Source organism: Lagenorhynchus albirostris, chromosome 16 (genome assembly GCF_949774975.1).
Source record: "Lagenorhynchus albirostris chromosome 16, mLagAlb1.1, whole genome shotgun sequence".
NCBI lineage: Eukaryota > Metazoa > Chordata > Mammalia > Artiodactyla > Delphinidae > Lagenorhynchus > Lagenorhynchus albirostris.
The window spans coordinates 61,615,609-61,629,873 of NC_083110.1; positions in this window are offsets into that span (position 1 = coordinate 61,615,609).

Sequence of the window (14,265 nt, forward strand, 5' to 3'; positions counted from 1 at the left end):
ATGCAAAACAGGTTCAACATACAAAAATTGATTAATCGATCATATCACATTAACAGGCTAAAGAAGAAAATTTCTTCTTTAAATACACAGATTAAATTAAATACACAGATGCTAAAAAAAAATTTGACAAAATCTAACACCCATTTTTGATAGAAAAAAAAAAACTCTCTGCAAACTGAGAAAGAATGCCTCAACTTGATAAAGAACATCTACAAAAAACTTACAGCTAACATCATACTTAATCATAAGAAACACAAAGCTCTCCCACTAAGATCAGGAACAGGGCAAGGATGCCCCTCTCACCACTGCTTTTCAACATTGTACTGGAGGTTCTAGCTAATGCAATAAAGCAAGAAAATAAAATAAAACGTATACAGATTGGAAAGGAAAAGACAACTGTTTTTGTTCACAGATGACATGATTGTATATGTATAGAAAATCTGAAGGAATCAACAAAAATTTCCTGGAACTAATGAATAATTATACCTGGGATACAGAATATGAGGTTAGTATACAAAAATCAATCACTTTCCTACAAACCAGCAGTGAACAAGTGGAATTTGAAATTAAAAACCCATTATCATTTACATTAGCAGCCAAAAATGAAATACTTAGACATAAATCTAATACTTATATGAAGGAAACAAAATCTATGTGAAGGAAACTACAAAACTCTGGCGAATGAAATCAAAGAAGAACTAAATGAATGGATATGTACTTCATGTTCATGATTAGGAAGACTCAATATTGTCAAGATGTCAGTCCCTCCCAGCTTGATCTATAGATTCAATGCAACCCTAATCAAAATCTCAGCAAGTGATTTTGCACAAATCAACAAACTGAGACCAAAGTTCACATGGAGAAGCAAAAGATCTAGAATAGCTAACTCGATATTAAAGAAGGACAAAGTCCAGGGACTGACACTACTCAACTTCAAGACTTATTATAAAGCTACAATAATAAGATAGTGTAGTATTAATGAAAGAATAGACAAAGACCAATGGAAAAGAATAGAGACCCCAGAGCCCCACAGAAATAGAGTCCACTGATCTTTGACAAAGGAGCAAAGGTAACACAATAGGAACAACTGAACATATGTATGCAAGAAAAGTGAACTTTCACTCACATCTTATGCCCTTAACTAAAAATGGATCAAAGACCTAAATGTAAAACAGAAAACTATACAACTCCTAGAAGATAACATAGGAGTAAACCTAGATGACCTTGTGTATGACAATGACTTTTTATATATACAAGCAAAGGCATGATTCATAAAATAAAATTTGATAAGCTGCACTTCATGAAAATTAAAAACTTCTGCTCTGTGAAAGACAATGTTAAGAGAATAAGACAAGCCACAGACTAGGTGAAAATATTTGCAAAGATATATTTGTTTAGGGACCGTTACCCAAAATTTACAAAGAATTCTTATAAATCAAAAATAAGAAAACGAACTACCCAATTTATAAAATGAACAATAGACCTGAACAGATACCTCATCAAAGAAGATATATAGATAGCAAATAAGTATGTAGAAAGATGTTCAACATCATGTGTCATTAGGGAATTGCAAATTAAAATAACAAGATACCACTACATACCTGTTTAGAATGGCCAAAATCCCAAACACTAACAACCTCAAATACTGGCAGGGATGTGGACCAATGGAAACTCTCATTCACTGCTGGTGGAAATACAAAATGGTACAGCCCTTTGAAAAACGGTCTGGCTCTTTCTTACAAAATTAAACATACTCAAAATATGATCCAGCAATTTATAGCAGTTCTATTCATAGTTGTTCAAACTTGGAAGCAACCAAACTTTCCTTCACTAGGTAAACTAAATGAGGGTACATCCAGGCAATGGAATATTATTCAGTGCAAAAAGCCTTGAAAATAATGAAGAAAACTTAAATGCATATTACTAAGTGGAAGAAGTCAATCTGAAAATATTATATACTGTAAGATTCCAATTATGTGACATATTGGAAAAGATAAAACTGTGGATACAGTAAAAAGATTGCCAGGAGTTAGGGGAGAGGGAGGGATGAATAGGCAGAGGAAAGAATATTTTAAGGCAGTGCAGCTTTTCTGTATGATATTACCACGGTGGATATATGTCATTATATATGTGTCCAAACCCACAGGATGTACACCATTAAGAGTGAACTCTAATTTAAACTATTTAGGGTGATAATAAACCATCAATGTAGGTTCATCAATTATAACAAGTGTATAACAAAACTTTGATGGGGGATGTTGATAGCGAGGGAAATTGTGTTTGTGTGGGAACGGGAGGTAATGGCAATTTTACATTTTTTAATCAATTTTGCTGTGAACCTAAAACTACTTTTTTTAAAAGTTTCTTCATTTGAAAAGGAGAAATATGAAATTTGCTCTCAAGAAAGATTCCAGTTTTTATATGGTTATGTCTGATTTTAATTCATAGAAAAATGAGCCCTTTTTCTCATTCAGAGAGTTCTCATGGAACAAAAGCATTTGCTTAACCATATAGAACTTGGTGAAAAGAACATCTACTGGTACAAATTTTTTTTACTGCTTGCTATAAACAAAAAGAATCTAGTTAATTATATGCAAATAAGCCTCACTAACACCTAAATAACTCAGCCTTGTCTTCATTAAGCTAGAAGATATAGTACATTTCTCAGGGAATTAGACAAGGAATATTAATCAAAGATCCTTGTAAGTCCTAATGAATGTATTGATTGTTGACCCTGATGCTACCACCAGCGGCAGAAACCCAGATGACAAGAGTTGAGTAAGCAAATGCTGATCTTCAAAATTTAGAATAAAATTGCTTGTTCATTTTTTAAAGATATCCTGCCCAAACCATTTTTTTTCTCTGTATTTAATGTTGCCCCTATTGTCTGCTGTGCACCAAGATTCATGAGCAATTTCTATTTTGCAGCAATCAGGAGATTTGTAGCTGGGAGAGCTGGAAGTTACTCTGTGAGCTAAGGGCAGAGAGAAAGGGCGGGCAGCAAATAAAAGGCAAAAGATTGAGAAACAAAACTGAATTTCTTCATTACTAACAGTTGACCGGGAAGGTGATTTTTCCCCTTACTCTTGTATTCTCGGATTTCAATAACTTCTTTTCACTTCCCCTTGGCTAAAGTGGCTGGAGGGCACATCCTGTCACCAATTGGGCTGAACGTCAGCTAAGTGCTTTCAAGACCATCGGCAACTCATGAAACATGGTTGCCTTTCTGTACAGCAGTTGCTTGGTTACTTTTCTGTAATAAAACACTCTCTAATGGATGATGACTCGATCGAAAGTTTTAAAGTGTAATTTGGCCCTTGTTACTTTCCATTTTAAACCTCTCCAATTGGGCCTTTATCCCACTCCTTGATACCACTGATTTATTTCAATTAAGATTCTCCGTGTTCAAGCATCACAATTAGCCACTGTCACCATGGATTCCCATCTACTCCCACTATTGATTCCCATCCCCCCGGGATTTGTACATGGTTTCAAAGTTGACCACTGACAGTTAAGCATTAGGCCATTAGGGCTGAAGGAAAAGTGAAGGTAGCAAGAATCTTCTAGCAAAGAACTTCCTTACAATATTGATGATAATAGCAACTTCCTTACAATATTGATAATAACAGCAACTATGGACAAAGTGCTTATTATGCAGAAGACGTTATTCTATAAACTGTATATACATATATGTACAGTTTTAACTCTCACGACATGCCAATAAGATGGTACTCTTTTTTTTTTTTTTGCGGTACGCGGGCCTCTCACTGCCGTTGCGGAGCACAGGCTCCGGTCGCGCAGGCTCAGCGGCCATGGCTCACGGGCCCAGCGGCTCCGCGGCATGTGGGATCTTCCCGGACCGGGGCACGAACCCGCGTCCCCTGCATCGGCAGGCGGACTCTCAACCACTGCGCCACCAGGGAAGCCCGAGATGGTACTCTTATTATCCTCATTTTCCTGGTGAGAAAACTGTGAAGCAAAAAGGTTAACTGCCCAATTCACGGACATAGAAAGTGATGGATCCAGAATGCAAACCGAAGTAATCTGGCTTCAGAATCTTCTTCCTTCGTCAGCACAAGTGACATTCCTCTGCAGCTGATACTAAACGAGTGAAACTACTGCTATTAATAATGGCTGCCTGACCTGATAAAATAAGTTTCTTTCATCAGTACAATATCTCTTGTCTCTACCATTCTATGGTTCTCTGTTCCAAGCTTTGAAATTGAGCTGACTATATCTAGCTAATGGGAGAATCAGAACCAGAATTCAGGTTCTCTGTGTGCGTTACTCAATGTTCTTTCCTCTATAACATTCTCACTGGGCATGTGGAGGAGAAATCCTTGTGATATTTGACCATTTTTATCTCCACAAGAGTAAATTTCTTATGGTTCAATCTCATGCGTGGGAATGACAGTAGCTCTTTTCTACCCATAAAGAGATAGTATTCTCTTTTAATAAAATAAAGATAACTAATTTGGGATAAATGTTCCTTTGTTTGGGTGGTTAACATTTTTGGCAAGGCAAATCTCCTCATTGCCAAACTTCTTACAAATCGTATTGCCTACAGTGTGTGAATGCCAGGACCTTTGTATCTGAATCTGCTCATGCAGTTCAAACCTGGAGCACACCTGTCCAAAGGCAAAGGTAGGTTACTGAAGTCTTATCTTTTTGAGTTCTTGATTTTTTAAATAATATCGTCTCTTGGGGACTAACTGATCGCCAGGTAGTTGCATGGATTTCATTCTGATAGTTGCCAACACATATAAAGAAGCTATGTCATGTGTATGTAGGCCACAGCTCAACCAATTCTTAAACATGGATATAGGATACAGCTTAATGTAGGCAACTCTCACCTTCTCCTCAACTAGTGACAGTTGTTCCTCTGATTTTTCTTAGTATCATCTTTTACCACGACCTCCCACCGTGTAATGCTTTCCAAATTTTTTATTCTACCTACACAGTTTTCCTACCTTCCTTTTCCTGTGCGCTTAGAGCAGCCTTCTAACTGTCCTCTGTGCTCCTCCCTCTTGAATTCACCCATCATGTTGCCTGACACATGCTCGGTTTGTATTATTTTTATATTCAAAAAACAATCAGTGATTCTCCATTGATTACCAATGAAAATGTGCTGCCTGACATTCAAGGTTGTCTATTCTCCAGTCATGACATACTTTCCACTTCTGTTTCTCCTACTCTCCTATACGGGTCATATTTCTCTCTGTAACTGAGTTATGCCTATGCTTTCCCACCTCTATGCTTCTGCTTAAGTTCTTGCCACCCAAGAGCTATCAACATTATACTTATTTTTGTACTAATATTGTACTTACTTTTTGCAGCCTCAACCAAGCGCCATTTGCTAAAGCAAAAAGGCAGCTATTCCCTTGACCTCTTACTTGGGAATCATGACCCCCTCCTCTGAAATCCATGCGCTCTACCCCTTTCTTAAGGCGCTTCCCACTTCTTTACATCCTCAACACATCTGCAAGTTTCCTAAAAAGAGCAGCTCTGTCATTACTCTTTAAGTCCCCAACATGTAGCTTACACACAGTTAGCAACAATACATAGTACAAGAGTGAGTGAGTGAAAATATATCACCTCAGTACATGTTCAAGTTCCTTTATGAGCACCTATGCTATGGTCCTTTCTTTCTGAATTTCCCAAAGTTCTCATATTAGATACCATAACAAGTGGGATTCAGCTGTGCTCACGATATTACAAAGAGAAACCCATGGTAATGGAATGTTCACATTAGAGACTGGGCCCCTAAACAAAATAACTGTTTTTAGTTTATACTATAATACCTTCGGCTTTCATTTATTTTACATAATACCTACTTGCATTCTCTGAAAAATCTGACTACATCTGTCTTTTTTGTCTGCTCATTAGCCCTGCTTCCCAGAATGTCTTTTCTCAACCTGACCCACTGAGCGAATTTCAAAACACAGCTGCAACTTCTTTTCTATGGTCTCTTCCCTGAAATCCACTCTGGGGCAAACTGACTTCTATGTTCCTTATTGTTTTCCCTTTGTTTGTCCCTTCATTGTGACTTGTATTACATGACATTACAGTAGAATTGTTTTAATGTCTTTCTTTCCCATCAGACTATGATTGTTTTGAGAGTAAAGGACAGATTCATTTCTCTGTCTCTAGTACCAACCCTGAAAAAGTTTTCCATAAATACACATACTGCTGAATCTTTTAGTACCAAAGTGAAATTCAAGGTGGAGGATAAGTAGGACACTGACCAGTCTTGTCCTCAGGGCAAGTTCCTGAGCCATGCAAAAAAGGAATGCGGGGGCAGGGTGATGTGGAAATTTTTTTTTACCTGGATTAAATGCAACTGGGATTTGTCATAACAAAACATGACAGGAAACCCATGGTATCTGTACAAAATATTGAAAGGAAGATTCAATAGAACATAGCTAAGCAAAATGCTGGGAATACTGTTGCTTCAAATTTGCACTTAAGTTCAGATTTTTTTCATATATTGACTATACTAAGATCCTGTGATCAAACATGGCCAAACAGTTACAATCTCTGAGAAATATTAACACGATTAGTTTATTAACTAACAAAATATAAGCCTATATCCTAACACACTTAGGAACAACTGTGAGCATCTTTCTCACAGCACAAACAGAATATTTTTGTGTTTTTCCCAATTCATACTTTAACTTGTGAACGAGGGCTGAAAGCATAACTGCTCCTTCAAAGTCTATGCAAATGAATAACAATTTACAAAACCACTTGGCAGCAGTGTTACTAGGTAGGTTTTTATAAAACCCTATTTTTAAACCCATACTCTTTTTTTCTGTGTGCTTTTTGTATCCGATAAAATGTCTGCCATAACTACCTTTAGTCTTCTGTTTGCAATATAAGTGCTTGCTATTGAGAAGGTAAAAAAATATAGTGGCATTTGAAACTGTTTTGTACAAAAACCTTCTTTTAGCGGTTTGGGCATGTTTCGTGTTTATTCTTTTGTTTCTTTGTGCTCCTTCATCATGTCCAATAAAAATAAAAAGCTCTTTTAAATTTAGGTCAAAGCCTATTGGTAAGTACAGGCCTGAGAGAGAGCAGAGTCACCTATATGCTGGTTCTTCAAAAGAATGAATAACAAACTGCTCTAAGATTCCCTTTACCAGGTCATCATCCATCATACATGATACAGAGAGGTAAGGAATTGTAGGGGTAAATTTGCCAGTTATCATCTCTTAATCAGAAATCTCAAGCTATATTTATTATTCTTTAAACGTTTAGAAGTTCAAAAAGAAACTGAGAATTTTTACTACTTTGAACTTGGCTATAATTTTTCTGATTTTCATAAATTACACATAGGATAGATTCAAGAGTCAAACCGTGAGAACAAAAATCTGGACTATGTCTCCTGTTTTGGTGAATAGAATACAGTGTAGTGGTTAAAAGGACAGGCCCCAGGGTCAGATTAAACCTAGGTTCAAGTGTTACTCATCAGCCTTAATTAGCTGAGAGACTTGGAGCAGATCACCTAAATCTCCGAAGCCTCCATAAAACCACGATAATAACGGTATCTACCTCAAGGTGGCCATAAGCCAGTACAGAACGGCACAGCCCACCTCAGTCATAGGATTGCAGATCCCCTCCATCCAGTAAGAAGGCTGGAATGCTAACGTGAAAATATCCCTGATTCCCACAGAGTACACAGCTCCAGAAACAAACAAAAAATTCAATCTAACGCTCGTTCAACTCAAAGACATGCTATGTGATATTTGGCCTCTTGAAATCTAAAACTGAACTAAACTAACATCTAATTATGATAGGATTTCACCATATGATGCATTGTATTTCTACCTTATCCAATGTGAAGTTAAATAACCATAGCCAAACTTGGATGCTCTCCATGGGATCATGATAGGGAAGTCAGTTGGAATTCCAAGCAAACTTGCCCTTTGAGTCTACCTAAGATTTCCAAAGATGGCCATGTCAGAGGCAGCTGGCTACCTACAGAAGAGGGAGCAAAAGAAGCCATCTCTGGGAGCTGCAATACCAAAACCCTCCAACCCTTCTACAGCCAACAATGCTTGTTAGTGAGAAGGAGTGAGCTGGTGGTCATAGGTCCACTTGGTGCTTGCAGTGTCCTTGTGAAGGGTTTTGAAAAATAAAGGCTTAAATCGTTTTACGTGAAACAGTGGGGGGGGGCTTTGTGTGGCTACTTGTCCATTTTGGTAACTCAAGAGACTGAGTCTGGCACACGGTTGGACAAACTGCCACTGTTAGGAAAAGGCAGCTATTCTATGAAGACATCCTACTGTTAGGTATGCTGCTATGTTGATGATTGAGGGGAAGTATACGAAAAACTGAAGAGGAATTTCTATACCAACGTTGAAATACAGTGCATTCTCAGGTAGCAAATTAGAAGACTGGCTGTCAGGCCGCCTGTAACCTGGGGTGATGCACGCAGGAGTCCTGGGGCACATCGGCAAGGGAATGTCTTATAAGTAGAGACCACTGGTACTCCCCATGCTGGGCCTGCAGGGAGTTCTCACACACGGCTCCAGCGGTAAAATGGTGAAGGTTTCCTACTGCTATGACTCTGTGACTGGCCTCTTTGCAGATGGGGTGGATAAAGTGGGTCTTATCTTAGGAGAGAGATCACTGCTGTGTACACTCAGCCTGAAAGGCAGAGCCTAAGGGGCCTGGATGCTTTGAACCTGGTCTCCTTTCTGCTTGGGAACAATGACTGAGTCCTGATGGGGGGAAACTCCTCCACTGTGGCGTGAAACAAGACGCTGAGTCCCCTCATGGAGATATTTGACAACCTAAGAGAGAGAGAGTCCAGGATGATGAGAGGCTTTGCATCAGCCATTAGGTAGCAAACACAGTATGGCAGGAGGCAAGGAGAACCGTCCTGAGCCTAGTTACAAAAGTCCTCCTAAGATGTAGACTTTTGCTCTTAGATAAGAGGTTATATATAAAGCCATTAAAATGTTATAGAGGGTTTCCCTGGTGGCGCAGTGGTTGCAAGGCCGCCTGCCGATGCAGGGGGACACGGGTTTGTGCCCCGAGCCGGGAAGATCCCACATGCCGCGGAGCGGCTGGGCCCGTGAGCCATGGCCGCTGAGCCTGTGTGTCCGGAGCCTGTGCTCTGCAGCGGGAGAGGCCACAACAGTGAGAGGCCCGCGTAACACCAAAAAAAAAAAAAAATTTATAGAAAGTGTCAATTTGTTAAATGGAACATTTAAAGTGTCAATATATTAAATGGAAAATTTAAAAATATCCCAATTTGCATAAACTTTTCTCATTTGACAATATAACTGGAGACTCAGAAATGGAATGGAAGTCTGCACCTTGGTTTCTCTTGACCCTGAGAGATGCAGATTATGAGATGAGTAGAATATCTTTTAGAAATTTGTTTCAGTTCTGTTTGTATGTTCTACCAAACCTTGTCTCCATTGTAAATTATCTTTTTTTTTTTTTTTAATGTCAAGGCCTCAGTCTCTCTTCCAAAGAGAACTGGCTAAAGATTCCCATGCAGAATTAGACTAGGGAGGCGGGCCTGGTGCTGGTGAGAGGCAGAGCTGAAAACAGCAAGGGCAGGCAGAAGTGAGGCTGTGTGGCAGCCGATGCGATCATGTGCAGGGACACTCCTAACAGCGCTTCTGCCCACTCAGATTTAGGTTACATTGCATGTCAGGTTTCATGAGGAAGGCTGCTACTGTATAGCACACTTCATCCTCCGAGGGCCCTGCTTGGATGAGATTAAATCCAGCTGTTCCACTTGACAGAGATATGACTGTATCTAAGGCCTCTCTGCCTCTGAGTGACCACAGGAAGCTCAAACCTGGGTTACACCCTGCTCTGTGCTTCTGTGGCTGCCTTGCAATTAGCTAACATAAGAATCTCATCATTCAACTCGCAGGCAAGCAGGAGAAATAGTTAATTTCCTCTCTTCCTTCTTTTGGCCTGTCACAGAACCATGACACGAGAAAAGACCAAATCTGCATAATATTACACAAATAATTTGGTACTTTCAGAGAAAGTCTGGAGCTAGCAATAGATTCCATTGCTAGCTCTGTTGCAAAAGCATTTCTTTTAGAGAACCACTAAAAGGTACATGCTAATTGAAACCTTGAGGATGGGGGCTGGGCATCGGTAAAGAGATGCAGTCTGCCTTTGGGGAGGCATTTGTCACAGACAACACCACTGGAAACAAAGCTTAGGCACGGATCCTGCAACAAGCTGAGCACGGAGAAGCCCCTATCTTCCCACGTACACCATGGAATAGCTTTCAGCCTGAAGCACTGGGCCTCTGCTACCGCAGGATAAAGCAGAGCCAATGCTAATGCTGCTTGTCTGTGTACAATGCCTCGGAACATATCCTCATAGAAGGGAGGCAGCTTTCAGCTCAGAGAAATCTGGCTTTATCTGCTGGGCTAGAGTGTCATTTAATGAGTGCCTTTGTTGAGGGTACAAAGGAGGGAGGGTGAGGAGAGGGTACAGAAGGAGATGCAAACTGATGAATAAAAACTGAGCTTTCAGACTCTACACAGCACCTGCCTGTGGTCAGATGAGGCTTTTTTTTTTTTTCTTCCTTGCGGCACGCGGGCCCCTCACTGTTGTGGCCTCTCCCGCCGCGGAGCACAGGCTCCGGACGCACAGGCTCCGGACGCACAGGCTCAGCGGCCATGGCTCACGGGCCCAGCCGCTCCACGGCATGTGGTATCTTCCCGGACCAGGGCACGAACCCGCATCTCCTGCATCGGCAGGCAGACTCCCAACCACTGCGCCACCAGGGAAGCCCCAGATGAGGTTTTAAAAGTAGGTAAGATAAGCAGCTGCCCACTGGGATGAGTTCCTTAGCAGGGAAGACATAAGGTACCTTATTCACTTCTTCACCCGCAAGCCATCAGTGACAGCTAAAAGGGCCTCCAACATATATTTGAAAGGATCTGAACTAAACTCTTTTGTGTTTGCGGAGGGACTGCAGGGATTCCTCAATTCAGTTGCCTTTAAAATCATATGCATATATTGGAAATGCATGTCCCTAAAGGAACATCTCCACCAGGATCACCTGGACCCCGATTCAGCTATAATAGATCAGTATCTCTGGAGTGAAGCCCTTAAGTAACCCACACACACACACTCAGACCTCCAGGCCCAGGTGAATATTATACATGTTAAGGTTTGAGCCATTGCCTGTGAACTTCCGGGGCAGGGGTGTTGATTCTTTTCCTTGGGAAACAATCTGTACTACCCTCAGCTGAATTTTCCCATTCATTCTCTGCAGATTTTTTTCCCCAGTTCTTTATCATCTGGTAGTGTTTTCATGATTCCTATATCTTGAAATTGTTTGTTTATATATGGTGTGTTCTATTCCTCCTGACATGTTTTTCGCCCTGTGATTCTGATTGTGTCTCTAACTATAGGATTAGCCCATGAGTTTCAGGTATATCCTCCCACTGCCCAGGCTACACTCCATAGGAGCTCCTAACAGGGGCATCTTCACAGCATGCCTCAACTTTGCGCTACTATTTCTTTAAGCCTTAGAAGAGGTTTCAGTGTTAAAGTGTACCTCCCCCTCCATTAGAAACACATTCTTATTAATGGTAAGCAATTGAACAAAGTTTATTAAACCAGATTTTTAACTCTATTTATCCAGTAAATAATCAGTGATATACACTAAGATAGATAGATAGATAGATAGATGAAAGATAAATAGGTATTCACTATGGCATTCAATCTATATTGGTAACAATTCGGAAGCAACTTAAATGTCAGTTAAATAAATTTTATACTTCAAATGAAGGAATGTTATTAATATTAGACTGTCTTTCCCGTGTAATATGAAAGACAATTTTTTGAACAGTGTTAAATCTGGTCATTCAATTTGGGCTCTACAGCTTTTATCACCAAAGCTACCTGTGCCATTAAAAATACAGCTTAGAAAAACAGGAAAAGGAAAAGAAAGGAATGAAGGAAGAGAGAAAAAGAAGGAAGGGAGGAAAACAAAGGAGAATTTTAGAATGGGCTAGATGAGGGAGAAAAGAGAGCAAGAGGGTAAATAAAGCTATTAAAAGATAAAATGGGTAGGATATGATTCCGAAAGGTTCATTATGTGGGTTAGAACCCAGCCTCAGCCACCTGGCCCCATGACGTTCTCACCTAGGTGTAACTCATTAGCGACTCAGTGAAATCACTGGCTTAGCTACTGAAAATGACAAGAGCTCTAAAACTGTGAGTATTACCAAAGGCAGTGAAATTTTGGAAAAGGAACCCCTCCAGATAAGGAAAAAGGTAAATGTAGTGTGTTGGTTCTTGCCATGAAAAAGCAGCCTTTCCCCTGGCCAAACACTCTAGTGTGATCATCACTGTAGGGGACAAAGTAGATAAATAACAGAGAAAATTCAAACTAGCAGAATGAATCTTAGACCACGAATTAAGAACTTCAAGAAACAGAATATTCTTTAATTTTCTGTATTGCAACTAAATTTCTGTTTCAAGCCCCTTTTCTGCCAAGCTATAGGAATACTCAATCTATTTCATTTTATCTGCCCTTCACAGCTTTTCTCTCTACATTGACTCTGAATACCAAGTCATGAGGACTCAGCAAGCTGTTAGTTTACCTTGTCATTGTTAAGTCATCCTTTGTGCCCATCCACAAAGCCCCTTTATATTAACCAGCTCTTTCTATTAACTCTGTGCCATTTATGGGTACAAAGGGATCTCCTGATACTTCTGTGCCTTGCTGTGGCCCTGGAAACATCTGCAAGGCTGTCTCAGGCCCCATTTGTCTAGGCATATTACATCGTCATTTCCCTCTTATGAGGTCTTACCACCGTTCCACAAACTCTTCCCTTTTCTGTATCCATCAGTTTGCAGTGTGCCTTTGCCTTTCAATCCCTTGACTCTGGACTTGTAAATTGTTTTAACCAACATGCATGCAGCAAATGTGGTATAAGCAGAGAATCTAGAAGTGTTTGTGTCTTGGGCCTTGTGTCCACGGCAGTACTATTCTTACCAATATGCCAGCAATATTTTATTTAAAAAGTTAAAAACTTAAATTATATATGAAAATCCAAAGGATCTAGATAGCTAGGATTTACACTGCCTGATTTCACAACTCATTATTTCAGAGGACATCAGCACGATGGCAGAATAGGAGGTTTCAGCTCTCCTATCCCTGAAATAAACACTGATTTTAACAACCACCATGGGCAGGAATAACTTTATGGGAGCCCAGACTATATCTGAGAGATCCCAGCACCTCAGTGGTGCAAAAAGTCTGAGAATAGATGCATTGAAGATGGTAAGAAGAACAGTTTCACTTTATCCCCATCACCTCTCTCCTAAGGTGGCACAGTTCAGGGCCGGCAGAGAACCACTTGGCCCACAATTTCTCTAAAGGCAAAGTGCTTGTCTGGCTTCCCCAGACTTGTGGGACATTACCCAAGAGGCCCCCTTCAGATTTGCCCTGCCCAGAACACTGAGGGAACTGGTACAGCTGAGTAGTCTGGGAACAGCTAGGAACAGAGAAAAGAGACGGGCACCCACTGCTAACAGCACATGAATCTCAACAGTCAGTCTCAGGTCCTACTCAGTGTTCCACAGTCTCCACTGAGAGCCCTGCCCACAAACCCCAGAGGACTCTACCTACCAGGCACCCCCAGCTGTCCTACCTGTGCTCCCAGTATTCCACACACCAGCCATGGTGGTGACCTATCGTCCCCCCCAGACTGTGTGAAAGTGCATCTCTGCAGATGGTGTGTGCCAGGCCTCACAGATGGCATACATGAGCTCCTGCAGATAATATCCAAATAAATATCAACAGACATCTCAGTTCTGCCAAACTGGGAAAAGGTGCACAGCCTTAAGCACTTCAGGGCACTACCTTAGGAAAAGCAAACAGGAAGCTCTATGCAGCAGTCAGTTCAGGCTGGCTTTTCAGGATCAAGGGAAGGCACTCAATCCTAAAACTTCACCCTCAAGACAGCATAAGAGGAGTGGAGCAGGTGCACCCATAGAAAAGGCCTGAGAGACCCATATCTCTAGGTGAGCTGGCTAGTGAAGGCCTGTCTCCCCCAAAGCCAGTCAGTAAGGACCAGAGTGAAATAGGAACACAACAAAGCAAGGCTTCAAAAGGCAAGAATGAAGGAATAAAACAATGCTCCAGTGTCTGACACCAAAGGGAAAACATATCTATGTTTACCAAACAGAGAATCCAAAGTCAGTATCTCAAAGAAGTTTAGTGAGCTATAAGAGAATACTAATACTAATAGTGAGCTATAAGAG